We start from the raw sequence: 14,193 nt of genomic DNA, 5'->3' as shown, positions 1-14,193 counted from the left end.
ATATGCTCTATTACTTCATTCTGTTGTTCTGAGCGATTGGAAATTGGTTTTCCTAAGTCACCATAAAGTAAAGAATGGCCTGCTTTTATCACTTATGTGAAGAAGTAAATTCCAGAGCCCCTTAGCTGCAGGATGGCACTCTTTTCCCAGCTGCTGCTCCTTGACTTGTGGAAGACACTAGTTGCTAAGAGCAGGCTTTGTCTGTTGCACATAAAATGAACTTTGTTTGGACCTTCCTTAAGCAGCTTAAAACTGCTCCAGCCAGACATTCCTCACAGATGATAATTTAAATGCAGATCAAATTTAGAAACCAACTTATATTCATTTAAAAATAGACATTGCCTTTAGAAAACTGACCTCTGGTGCATTTGTGACTTGGGGGTCTGATAGACTCTTATAATTCTTATGGCTATTTTAGACTCTGAAAGGCAGTGTGCACTTGAGGCTAGATGAAGCCAATGTTCTTGTAATCTGGGACCCAGACTTTAGGCCATATGTTAGTTTCTTCGATCAGTACTCATTATTCCCAGTAAATTTGTGACAGGATGAGAAATTATTCATTATAGTCTAGAATCTGATTTGTATATACTAGTTTTATTGGATATTTTCCATTTTAACTATAAAAGGTTAGAGAACATGGGAAGATAATCTTGACAGGCTAATTTTAAGGTGATAAGACTATTGCATTGATAGATTCTTCATTTATTTAGTTGAGACAAGAATTTCCCTCAGGGGACACTATAAATGTTAACCCCAAAGATGAGAAAATGAGATTAGTGGCAGCTCTTGCCTGGGGCTGGAACTCATCTTATGAAATCATCTAACTTAAAGTTGTTCATTTATGCAAGTGCATAATTAGTTATCAAAACACAGAGTTTTCTTTCAAGCCCCATTTAAGATTTGTATAGAATGTGGCCAACAGGAAAGTTGATAGGGCAAAGGTGGGGTTGGGGAAAAGTTTATTGCTAAATTTTTAATCAGAAAAGCAAGCATATAGCCAGCTTGTACTGATAAATTTGAATCATTGCCTAAAATTTTGTTGAAAATTGAAACAAAATAGCAAACTTAAATAATTGAATTACTTAGACTTCATTAAAAAATCAAAAACCTGAAAGGCATTATTTTTTTTCTCATGATTTAAAATGTAAAATAAGCATTCATTTGTATGTAGGAAAACCTCTTTTTATTTCTGGACACTATTTTTCTTGGCAGTTTTAATGATTATCATCTTCACCAACACCTGTATGTAAGTTTCTTTGAGACTGATACTCCTAATGTAAGTGTTTAACATTATGTCTTTTGGTATTTTCAGCAATACAGAATTAAATACTATTTTGTGACCCCACTGTTTCTGTAATTTTTTTAAAAAATATCAAAACAAGTATCTTTTCAAAAAAGAAAATATGGGATTCTTATGTGCATTTTGTTTATGAAAGGATATACTGTCCACATTAGTATAGTAATTGATGTGCTTCCTGTAGGAGGCTATTGTGAATATTTTTGTATTATACAAGTAATCATTGGGACATCTCCAAGATTATCACACTGTGCTAACTAGCATAGAAATATCATACAGTAACATTGTTTGAAATATTTGTGGAGGCATTTATAATTTTTGCACGCTTATTTAAACAAAACAATACTTGTTATAGTCATTTTATCATAATTTTATCGCTAAATCTATAAATAAAGAATTTTCACTAGGTATAGTGGCACCTTCCTGTAATCCTCTCTGCTCATAAGGCTGAGGCAGGAGGACCACAAGTTTGAGGCCAGCCTGAGCAACTTAGTGAGACTCTGTCTCAAAATACATGAAAGGATTGGAAATGTGGCTCAATGGTAGAGTATCTGCCTTACATAACTCGAGGACATGGGTTTAATCTTCAGCACTAAAAAAATAAATAAATAAAATTCCTTAAAAAGATGGTTTTGAGTATTAGCTATCTAATAGTGTACATGTATAGTACATTTTTAATTAATAGTTCAGTAGGAATTATGGTGACTATTTCTAATAATGAAAAAATTGCTTATTTAAATTAGTGTGGTTAAAATTTATAATCTTTCAAATTTTTATTAAGTTCTTTTGGTGGCTGGGTGTTTAAATAATGAGTCAGTCTGCGTGCATGTGCATACACACTCAGACACACACACACAAATGTGAGTAACAGTTGTTTAATGTCAGATGGGCATACAGAATTCACTACTTTTTGTGTTTGAAAACCTACATGGTAAACAACACATATGCACAGTTTACTTACTACATTATAATTGTCAATTTTTTTGGGGGGGGGGATTCATGTATACCCAGTCTCAAATTTATATAAATGGCATTGAAGAAGCTCATTTTACGAAAATTAAGGTTTTTTTCCAGTGGTAACTCTCCACTGTCATTTAAGTAGCATTGTCTTCTCCATTTAAAACATCTTAATTTCCATTTCACCCTTAACTATTATACCTTTCAACTCATTAGGGATTAAAATGTGGACTTTATTCAGTGACAAATTCAGTTGCTTGTAAGACCACATATTTAAAAAAGGAAGCCACTCCATTTCAGTCCTTTTCTGATGAAAGTTCTTCCATTCAGGTTGTCTTCAAGATACACCACTTATCTACACCAAGAGCCCTAAATATCACTTCACTTTCACTGTACTTCTCTGGAAGATCTCCGCTTTGAATCAAATCAACTTGAAAATCCATTACCCATATGCTGCTGCTTCCATTAAACTTTCTTTTCTTGATATACTCTCATCCTGATGTCATGTGACCAATATTTAGAAATCCCATATCATTTTGCATTGTTGGTGTCCCAAGATTCACAGTAATCTTTCTAAGCCATGGAAATTTATTGCTACCACTCTGATGACAATATGGCAATTATGTCTTTTACCTTGTTGTTTGTGAAGAAATCTAGAATTTTGTGTATTTATTCTGTTAAAATGGTCAAGAAGTTGAAAGACCTGAGAAAAAGCCATAAAGTTATGATTAATACATTATCTTTATAATTAAATAAAAAGGCAAAGTATACTGGTTATTTCATGCATTTTCTTCTCTGAAAAGGTCTCATTTTTTTTTTTCACAAACCTGTAAGCAACTGAGCAGCTTCTGTCTGCATTTGTTTATCTTCCTCCATGTGTACTGAATAGTCCTTGGCTTTCATTAACCAGAAAGCAGCCAGCTTTTTGTTTTTTAACTTCAAGAATGTCTTTCCTAAAAGAAGCAAGTTTTTGCTGCAGAAGTTTGAATCCACCTGTTCTCCCTGTGAAAGTAGCCCAAGGCCTCCTCATAGATGAAACTAGGAGGAGGTACAAACAGCATTTTAGCAGTTCTTTGATACCAAGGAATTTCAGCAAATGCATAGCTCCAAATACTTATCAGGTAAATTGAGATAGCATTTTCAGGTTTCATTTCAATTGCTTTCTCATAATGTTCCTTGAAATGTAGGCATTTGCAGTTTTAATCTTGATGACTTCTTAATCTCCAACATCACTAATGCAGATTGCATACTCTAGGGCTTCATACACAAGAAGCTTTTTCTCTTCTTCTGAAGTCCTGCTAAACTATGTTACCTGATGCCCATGCCAACCGCCACAGGAATCCTGCATCTCCACTTGCCTTGTATTGGGTTAGCAACTGCTAAAGTTTTCCTCTGCCTCCACTTTCATACAGGTAGTCTGCCTGTTCAAGGATTTCTTCAACTTTGACTGTGGCTTGAATCACAGCAACCTGAGAAATGACTCAGTAAGTTTCAAAACCCAAATAAGACAAGGTTCAGAACAAAAGGCCTCTTTTGAAAGTTCCTGAGTTACCTATCACCGTGGTTTATAAGGTTTTTTAGAATCTGGCTGTGATAGGCAGTCTCTAAAATATCCTCATTAATCCTGCCTTAATCCCCTTAAAAATCATAATCTCCTAAATGTATGCTGCATTATTGACTGTTGAGAACCACAGAGTCACTGGAGGCTGTACTACTGACTATTGCCCCAAGTCCTGGTCAGGAACTGAGTACCTGGAGCAGTATCACATCCCAAAGGGAGATAGTGCCACACTCATAAGGCCAGCATCATTCCTGCACTTCGTTGGCCTAGCCCTCGAGCATACTGATAAATTTTTAACTCATTGGAAAAGGAGTGCAAATCACTAGTTGATTTTTAGCAGTCAAAAAAACTTAGCTTTGGCTTTGTTTTTGCTGTGAAGCCTTTGTTATAGAACACTCAAGCAAAACTAAATGTGGGTCTTGGAAGCTGAGCTATCTTGGGGTGCAGTCCTCAGAAATTTAAACTGCCATTGTTCCCATTCATGGTGATCATCTTTTGTTCATTTCTTTTTCCCTTGAGCCCCTTCTATGTGTTAGGCATCATCCTAGGCTCTGCGGACATTAGATTTCTCCAAATTGAAAACTATACTTATCTTCATGGAGCTTATGGTTTAATGGAAGAGACATGAAATATTGATGCAAGTAAATGTATACCTATAAATTGTAATAAGTACTCTGGAAGCAGTATAACCATATTTTTCAAATAGTATTAAGTATTTCATAATACTTAATTATGGTTGATTAATTGATTTTTGGTAGTTCTGGGAATTAAATGCCAGGGCCTCTGATGTTTTATGGAAAAAAACACACAAAAAAACAAAAAAGCAAGAAGCTAGAGTCAGGATTTATAGGCTACATTTTCAGAAAATCATACATGAAAGCAAATTATACAGAAATAGGAGATTTTTGCCTGATATCCTTATTTGATTCAGGATGCATGTGGGGTCAAGACCTTAAAAGTTGGAAAGATTTGCTGGGTTATCATACAGGGGTTTTTAGACCCTCTCAAGCATTTAAGATTTTATGCTAAGTGTAATGAGAATATCTGTTGGATAACTTTAGACAAGAGTAGATTACAAAGAGGGAGATTAATTATGTAATCATTTATTGTATTACTCTGGGACACAAAGGTGTTGGCTACTCCCTCAACCCTAATCCCACACTAGTATTACATTTGGACTTGAGTATTCTTGCCCAAGAGAATGTAGGCTCCTTAAGGGCCAGTGGTTTTGCCTTATTCACTGTTACATGCCCATGACCTTGGCCCACGACCTTGAGCAGAGCTTGACACACAGAACTCAGTAAATGTTTCTGTTTGTGTAGCTCAGTGGTGGAGTGTGTGCTTAGCATTTGTGAGGCCCTGGGTTCCAACCGCAGCACAGGAAAAAAACCAAAACTGAAGTCCTAACTGATGTTCTGAGGAAAGATCTGTTTTCTGCTAGTCCACATCTGTCAGCATGTTCTGCCATATGTGGTCTGATGGTGTTTAAACCTGTCTCTTGGTGAAGGGACCAAGGCAGCCAGTGTTGCCATGGACTCTTTTTTGTGACAACAAGGTCTTTGTTTGGATACTTTTGGAAGTGTTGGCTACCACCAGGGCTGAAGTGCAAAAACGTGGTATATTTATTTTTTTTTGTGCTAGCAACATGATGGCATAGCTACAAAAAGGATCTGACAGGGAGGAGCAAGTATGGGTGGCTCTAAGTTTTAAGGGGCAGTGAAGCAAGAGAGAATTTAGAGACAGGGTATTGATTTTATTAGTGCAGAAAGTCTAAATTTCAATATAATTATGTTTTCCCAACACAGAAAAGATCAACTTGATGTTTTATTAGAAGAAGAAACAAGAGGTGAGTTTTGCAGGCCACATTTTCATTGTGTTCCTTTTATTTAAGATAAGTCTGTGAAAGAGCGTGGCAGCTGTTTAACAGTGTGAACATCTATTGAGGCTGATGGCAGTTCTGTTCTTGGATACAGATCATGTTAAAATAAACTCTAGCTATTGGTGATCTCTCTTCTCTGGTAGTAAGCATTGTCTCAGGGCCAGCTTGTATATTAGCTCTTCTACATTCTTCTGAGTAAAGCATTTGAGGAAGTCAAGAAGTGTTGGTCCCTGTGATCAGGAATTGTGGGTCAGTGCTGAGGTGCATTTTCCCTCTGCCTTTGTTTACTTAGCTTCACTTATTTATCCCATAAAGGGGTGTGGAAATGGCTTTCAATGTACTTGTAAAGCCTGAGATAAATTTCTTCCTTTGCTCCTTAGGGAAGTAGGTGTTGTTTTCTGAATTTATCATCCTTCAGGGGAGGGTCTGCGGTTTCTTACTTCTGTACTGTTTTCCAGTTTTCAACTCAGTTTCCGTCAAAGAAGCATGTCTATGATACCCTTCCTTTAATCCTCACTCAAAAATAGTTATCGAACAACTGCTTGGGGAGATGCCAGGTCTTGTTCTATTGCTATGTTTATGAATGATATATTTTTTTCTATTTATGTGATACTCTTAGGAATGAGTGAAATAATTAAATTCATTGACCAGGTTGATTGTGGAGACCTTCACTGTGTCTCTCCAAGGACATAGTGTTAAACAAAGAACCAAACCTAACCCCTCCACAAAAAGAGTATCACAAAGTAAGTAACTGTCACTTGAAACTGTACTTGAAGCTGGAAACTTGGATTATTGTTTGCTATCTAAAATGTGGAACAAAGGTTATGCATGTTAGAAGTGAGACTGACAGTATAAAGTCCATATAATTGTATTCAGATAGATTAGGATAAGATTAAAATGTGTCTGTATTTGGAAAATGCGGTTAGATATTCTTAGGTTGATAAATTTTAATTCAGCCAGTATTTTCTTCTGTGGGCCTTTAACTTGATGTATTCACTTCTCCCTTGTCAATTTTATGTAAGAACTTTGTACTTCTCATCATTGGTAATGTTGTGAAGGAAATCTATGTTTTATATTTGCCATACAACAAGCATACCAGCTCTTGTTTTAAATGTAAGTTCTCTGACTGGATAGTGGTATTGACTGTGTGTGTGGGTAGTGAGAATCTAGAACATTGGGTCTTGGAATGGGCTGTCTGTTTTTACAACCTCATTTTCAGTCCGGATGCCTTTTTTTTCTTTTGTTTGGTTTTTGCCATATTATATTAATTAGAACCTCCAGTAGAGCATTGAATAGAAATGTTGAGAGTGGATCCACATCCTCATCTTGTTCATATCTTTTACCTTTGAGTGCAGTGTTAGTTGTAGGTTTTGTAGATGCCCTTTATCAGTTTGGGGAAGTTACCCTTGAGTCTTATTTACTGGGGGTTTGGTTTTTTCTTTTAAAAACATGACTGGTATTGAATTTTGTCAAGTGCTTTTTCTGAATATAGTATATGATGAAGTGACTTTCCCCCTCTTTATTCTACTAATTTTTTTGCATTAAATTAATATATTTTCCTGTGTTATTTCCTATTATCAATTTTCAGATGTTAAGCCAGACTTGCATTCCTGGGATGGATCCATTCAGTTATAGTGTATGTATAATCCTTTTTATATGTTATATATAAGATTCGGTTTACTAATTGTGAATTTTTTAATTAATAATTTCCTCCCCCAGTACTGGGGATTGATTGAATCCAGTGGTGCTCTACTACTGAACTATTATCACCTTTCTAATTTTTGTTTTGAGATTGTCTCACTGAATTGTTGTGGTCTTGAGCTTGAGACCGTCTTGCCTCAGCCTCCTTAAGTAACTGGGATTAAGCCACTACACCTGGCTTTGATTGAAAAATTTTAAGTGTGTATTTCTGAAAGGACGGTATTGGTCTATTTGTGTGTGTACTCACTTGTAATATCTTTGTCTGACTTTGATATTGGAATAATACTAAATTCCTAGAATGAGTTGGGAAGTATTTTCCTATTATCTGGAAGGGTCTGTGAATTATTATATTATGAATTCTATAGTGAAGCCATCTAGGTCTGGGATTTTCTTTGCTGAAAGACATTTTTTCTTCTTTTTCTTTTTGTTATAGGAATTGAACCACCACTAAGCTACATCCTCAGCCCACTTACTTTTTATTTTATTTTTAAAGTATTTTTTTAGTTGTAGTTGGACACAATACCTTTATTTTTATTTATTTATTTTTATGTGGTGCTGAGGATTGAACCCAGTACCTCACGTGTAATGCAAGCACTCTACCGCTGAGCCACAACCCCAGCGCCCCCATTTACTTTTTATTTTTGAGACAGGGTCTTGCTAAGTTGCTGAGGCTGGCCTTGAATCACTGCCATTAAAGGTATGCACTACTGCTCCCTGCTTTGTGAACCAAAATGCCTGGCTGGAAAGACTTCTGATTGACAGTTTCTTTTTGTAGGTATAGATTTTGTTTCTTCTTGGGTCAGTATTTGTTATTCATGTTTTTCTTCTAGGAATTTGTTGATTTCATCTAACTTGTCTAATTTGGTGGCTGCTGTAGTTTAAATATGATTTGTTTCTTCTGATTCCATCTTGAAGTTTAATCCCCATTATGAGGTATTAAGAGACTGGAAGCTATGCTGTTACCAGGCAGGCCTTTGGGAGGTGATTAGGTTTAGATAAGGTCATCAAAGTGGAGCCCCTATGGTTGAATACTAGTGGAGGCTTTATAGAAGAGGGAAGAAGGCCAGGACACATAATGCCCGTTCGCTCCTCTCAGGACTCTGTGAGGAAGAAGGCCATTATCAGATGTAGCCCCTCAACCTTGGACCAGAACCTTGAGCTAAAATAAGCCTCTTTGCTTTATAATATACCCAAATTTGATATTGTGTTACTAGTAACAGAACATGGACTAAAATGGTGGTATATACTTGTTGTTGGGTTTTTTCCCCCATATTATACTTTTTTCCTGTAGGATCAGTAGTTGATGTTCCCTCTTTTATTTTTGATTTTTATAAATGGGAATTTTGGGGATAATTATTTTTATTGGTCAATCTAAATAAAGGTTTGTCATTTATTTATTTTTTTCACAAAACCAATTTTGGTTTCAATGATTTTTTTCATTGTTGGTTTTCTGTTTTTAATTTCATTGGGTTTTGCCCTAAACTTTTTCTTCTACTTGCTGTAGGTTTAGTTTAGTCTTCAGTTTCTTACATAGAAACAAGTTGACATCTTTTTTATTTTCTAACAGGACCTACTGTAAAACACTCTCTACTCACTGTGTTAGCTGTATCTCATAAGTTTTGACATGCTGTACTTTTGTTTTCATTTAGGTTCAAAATATTTCTTAATTTTGCTTATGATTATTTTCTTAGACATGATATGGGTGGTTTAGAAATTATTATTTAATTTCCAAGTATTTGGAGGTTTTCTCCAAATTTCTTTTATTGTATTTCAGTCCTTCTAAATTTATTGAAACTTGTTTTGTGACATTAGAAATAGTTTATCCTGGACCTTAAAAAAATGAGAATTCTTCTGCTGTTGTCAGATGAAGTGTCCTGCAGCTGTCAGTTAGGTCAGTGTGGGTAATAGTGCTTATAACCTTTCTGGCTTCTTGGCTGTTGTTGTATCAGTTATTTAGAGTAGGGTGTTGAGGTCTTCAGTCACTGATGGATTCTCTCTCCTTTTACTTTGGTACACTTTTGTTTCATTTGTTTTAGAGTTTTGTTAGATTACATATGTTCATCATTATTACATCTCCTTGACAAATTTTTATTTTTTTTTAAATTTTTTTTATTGGTTGTTCAAAACATTACAAAGCTCTTGACATATCATATTTCATACTTTAGATTCAAGTGGGTTATAAACTCCCATTTTTTATCCGTATACAGATTGCAGAATCACATCGGTTACACATCCACATTTTTACATAATGCCATATTAGTAACTGTTGTATTCTGATACCTTTCTCCTTTTTAGCATCATAAATTGTCCTCCTTTTTTTTCTAGTGTTTTTTTTCTCTGTCTTAAAGTATGTTTTGTCTAATAATAGCATCACTGCTCCAGTGCACCTTCTCTTCCCCTCCCCTCCTTTTTTGTAGTGCTAGGGATAGAGCCCATGGCCTTCCACGAGCCAAGTATGTGCTCACCACTGAGCTATACCTACAGCCCCCAGCTTTTTTATGGTTACCATTTATGGTGTGTGTCTTCCCATCTTAGAGGGCTATTATGTTAGTCATGTGTCAGCTGAAAAATGTTATAGTATAATCTTTTTACATATTTGAAGTTTGACACATTTTAAATTTTTAAAAAATATTTATTTTTTAGAAGTAGTTGAACATAATACCTTTATTTTGTTTATTTATTTTTATGTGGTGCTGAGGATCGAACCCAGGGCCTTGCACATGCTAGACGAATGCTCTACTGCTGAGCCACAATCCCAGCCCCTTTAAATTTTTTATTGTATGCACAGTGATAGTTCAGTAAAAAGAGAATTCTTGTGAAATTGTCATACAGTTTTAAACTATCATGCATGTGTTCAGGTCTAGGAATTAGAACACATGTAGATTCTTGTGACTTCTACCACAGTGAGGATTCAGAAGAACCCCTCACCTCTGAAAACCTCCTTTATGCTGCTGCTGTATAGTCACTTCTCTCAACTACAGCTCTTAGCAGCCATGGAGCAGTTCCCATGGAGCAGTTCCCCATTCCCACAGTGTTTGCTCTTGAGACTGCCCTTTAACTTAACGAAATAGAATGTCATAAATGAAGTCATTCAGTATGTAATCTTCAGAAACTGGCCTCTTCCTCTTAGCTTACCTTTGAGATTCATCCAAGTGTTTGTGTTATCAGAAGTTCATTCCTTTTTTTTTTTTAGTGCTTCTCAAACTGGGGTCATGGAGTTCATATGAGGGGTCTGTGGTTGTGGGAGAGAGGGGGGAGGGAGAGAGGGAGGGAGGGAGAGAGAGAATTTTTTAATATTTATTTTTTAGTTTTCGGTGGACACAACATCTTTGTTTGTATGTGGTGCTGAGGATCAAACCCGGGCCGCACGCATGCCAGGCGAGCGCGCTACCCCTTGAGCCACATCCCCAGCCCCAGAAGTTCATTCCTTTTTATTGCTGGATATTTCACTGTGTGAAATATTGTATCAATTTGTGTATATAATCACCTGTTGAAGGGTACTTTGAGTTATTTTAAGTTCCGACCAATCATCAATAAAACTGCTGTAAACATTTGTGTTTAGGTTTTCCTGTAAAAATGAGGTTGTTTGTTTGTTTCCCTCACTGTGTTGGGGATTAAACCCAGGGCCCCTGGCATGCTTAGCAAGCGCTCTACCACTGAGATATACCCCTCAGCCCTTTAAGTTTTCCTTTCTCTAGAATAGATACTTGGGTATGTGATTTTGAGTCAAAGGGTAAGTGTTTTATAGAAAACTGCCAAGGCATTTTTAAGAGTGATGTGTCAGCCAGGTGTGATGGTGCATGCCTGTACTCCCAGCAGCTTGGGAAGCTGAGGCAGGAGGATCCGAAGTCCAAAGCCAATCTCAGCAAAAGTGAGGTGCTAAGCAACTCAGTGAGGTCCTGTCTCAAAATAAAATACAAAATAGGGCTGGGGGTGTGGCTCAGTGGTCGAGTGCCCTCGAGTTCAATTCTCCTGTATCACCACTGCCCCCACCCTCCCACCAAAGGAGTGGTGTGTTGTCTGCTCACCAGTGATGTTTGAGAGCTCTAGCTGCTTCCCATACTTGCTTCCTCTTGGTATTTCTAGTATTTTTTTTTAATTTAACAATTCTAATAGATTTATAGCAGTTTTTATGGCTTTAATTTGCATTTATCCAATGGCTTATAATTTTAAATATTTTTCACCCTTTTGTCCTCTTGGGTAAAGTGTCCTCTTTAAGCTTTAAATTTTCTGTGTTAATTATTCCTGAGAAAAATTACTTTAAGTACACTGAACATAATCTTTTCCTGATAGCAGAGGTCATAGCATACACTATAATTGTTATATGGGCTTGGAATTACAGGGAAGCTTTCAAGGACTGTTTGGTATTGTGAGGCTGTGTTGGGATTTCTCTGGCATTGTTCTGCTGATGGCATGCCTGATTCTGGCTGCCATCCCACTTCCCATTCCGTTTCTGGTTTACAGCTTTTATGAATAAGCCTGTTAGAATTGTTTGAAAAAGAAGAGTGGAGAGCTTCTCACTAAATGCCCCAAGAGCTCTTTTCTAAAGTACTTCAATTCTCTAATATCTGTTTTAGTGCTTCTCAAACTGGGGTCATGGAGTTCATATGAGGGGTCTGTGGTTGTGCATCTTAGAGGTACCATGCATTTTCTGTGGGCTGAGTAAACAATATGCCTTGTAGTATGTGCTCAATATTTTTCAAAAGTATGAGGGTGCTGTTGAGCAACCCTGAATTTTTGTAGGTTTTTCTTGATGTGATTTGTCCTTTAGCTTTTTTGCTTCTTTACTTTTTCTCAGCCTTGACATGGTCATTAGAATTTGTCAGATGGAATGTTCCTGATAAGCAAGGAATTGAGAAAACTAGGGAGGGTACTGTAGATTGTGCTGCCTCACCATTGGTTAGCAAATGATTTTTATAAGGCTTAGGTTAGTTTTTGAAGATGGTATATTTTTGTTGAAAAGTCTTTTGTGAAAGTTGGAATACTTTCAATCTCTTCAAATTCTTCAAGTGAGGAGGCCTGTATGAATAATTATTAGCGTTAAACTAAAAGGTGAAAAGAAAAAGTATATTCTTCAAGTCATGAGTGCATGTAAGAAATGTTTAAATCATGGGTCATGGAACTCATTGTTTCCCATGCTCATCATCTCATTGTGTTTGTGTTTTTTCTGTGTTTGTGTGTGTGTTTGGTACTAGGTATTGAATCCAAGATGGCCAGCATCTGATTGGGGGATTCCTTCTGCCCAGAGGAATCCAAGCCACCCTAAATAGCCACCCTAAATCTTTTTTTTTTTTTTTTTTTTTTTTTTTTAAAGAGAGAGTGAGAGAGGAGAGAGAGAGAGAGAGAGAGAGAGAGAATTTTTTAATATTTATTTTTTAGTTCTCGGCTGACACAACATCTTTGTTGGTATGTGGTGCTGAGGATCGAACCCGGGCCGCACGCATGCCAGGCGAGCGCGCTACCACTTGAGCCACATCCCCAGCCCCACCCTAAATCTTAATATCTCAAATAATTAACAAATAATAACACACAAACAGTAAGAAATATATTTACAAAAGCAAAGCCCCTAATAGATCTAGTCCACATGGGTTCTTGAACTAGACAAAGATAAAATAGCTTTGGTGGTTTATTTAAGGGGGTGCATCAGGGCATAGTCTTGCTTTGTGATGTCTTGTAGCAGATTGATTGACATCTTAGCAGGTCACACCCATCTCAAGTACTTTGTGGGATCTTAGAGCTTGAGGGAGAAGTTCACCAGCATCAGGTGGTCAATCCCTTTGGGGGATGCCCCAGGGAGTTCCCAGAGTTAGACTTATCCCTTCAGGAGGCTACTATGCACAACATAGTCCACAAGCCCAGGTCTAAGGGCTGGGTGGCAAAAGGCCTGAGACCTAGGCTTTAAAAAAAAAAAAAAAAAAAAAAAGGAAAGGAAAAAAGCTTTATTTTAAGATAAGGTCTCACTAAATTGCCCAGGTGGGCCTTGAACTTGTGATACTCATGCCTCAGCCTTCCAAGTAAGTAGCTGGAATTAGAGGCATGTGCCACTGCACCTGGCCATTTTGATAGATGTATTAGAAATAAAACTTGTTTAATAGAAGATTATAAAAATAGAAAAAGAGACTATTTTTATGTATGTAAATTATAAACACAACTTCTACTTAGTGTTATTGATCGGATTCACTTAATATTTAAAGGACTTTCCTGCTTTGCCTGCCTCATACTGTCAAACAAGTTCTTGTTTGAAGAATATGTAATTATATCATAGTACGCTAATTTGCTATGCAAATACCATCTCTTAAATTATCAGTCTAACAGCTTTATTTTCCTCAGTTATTTTTGGTTCTCATTTCAGGATGTGAAATAGGATAGCAGTTCCTTCTATGTTAATAGAAATTATTTAAATACAAAATAAAATATAAAAAGATTATTGATCTAAATTATTTTAACCCTAATTTTATTTATGATGTATTTAGAGTTGTTATTTGTTTCTGGGATCCTTTTTGTCCCATTTATTTAAAATTTCAGATTTCTTCTTGATGGTTTGTTAAAAATGAAAACCTGTCAATATATTAAAAAAAAATGTACAGAGATCTAAAATAAATTGCTGTTCAGGTCTTGGTAGAAGTAATCCTTTAGCCTAGAGAGAATATTTTTCATTTATAGTAGTGCAGATGCGGCTGTGGTTCTTTGTACTTCTTAGTTATATGATTTTTTTTTTTTGAGAAAGAGAGAGAGAATTTTTTAATATTTACTTTTTAGTTTTCAGTAGACACAACATCTTCACTTTATTTTTATGTG

The 14,193-nt window shown here is 36.2% G+C and overlaps 1 protein-coding gene and 1 pseudogene across 1 annotated transcript in view; one reads left to right on the top strand and one right to left on the bottom strand.

The window, feature by feature from the left end:
- Positions 1-14,193, top strand: part of Sipa1l1 (signal induced proliferation associated 1 like 1) — a 355,392-nt gene that overhangs the window by 141,888 nt on the left and 199,311 nt on the right. The gene's annotated exons all lie outside the window — the stretch shown is intronic.
- Positions 2,941-3,819, bottom strand: LOC144255414 (regulator of microtubule dynamics protein 1-like; annotated as a pseudogene).

The sequence above is a fragment of the Urocitellus parryii genome, chromosome 6, assembly GCF_045843805.1.
Source record: "Urocitellus parryii isolate mUroPar1 chromosome 6, mUroPar1.hap1, whole genome shotgun sequence".
NCBI classification, from domain to species: domain Eukaryota; kingdom Metazoa; phylum Chordata; class Mammalia; order Rodentia; family Sciuridae; genus Urocitellus; species Urocitellus parryii.
This window is presented reverse-complemented; position numbering and strand designations above follow the sequence as displayed.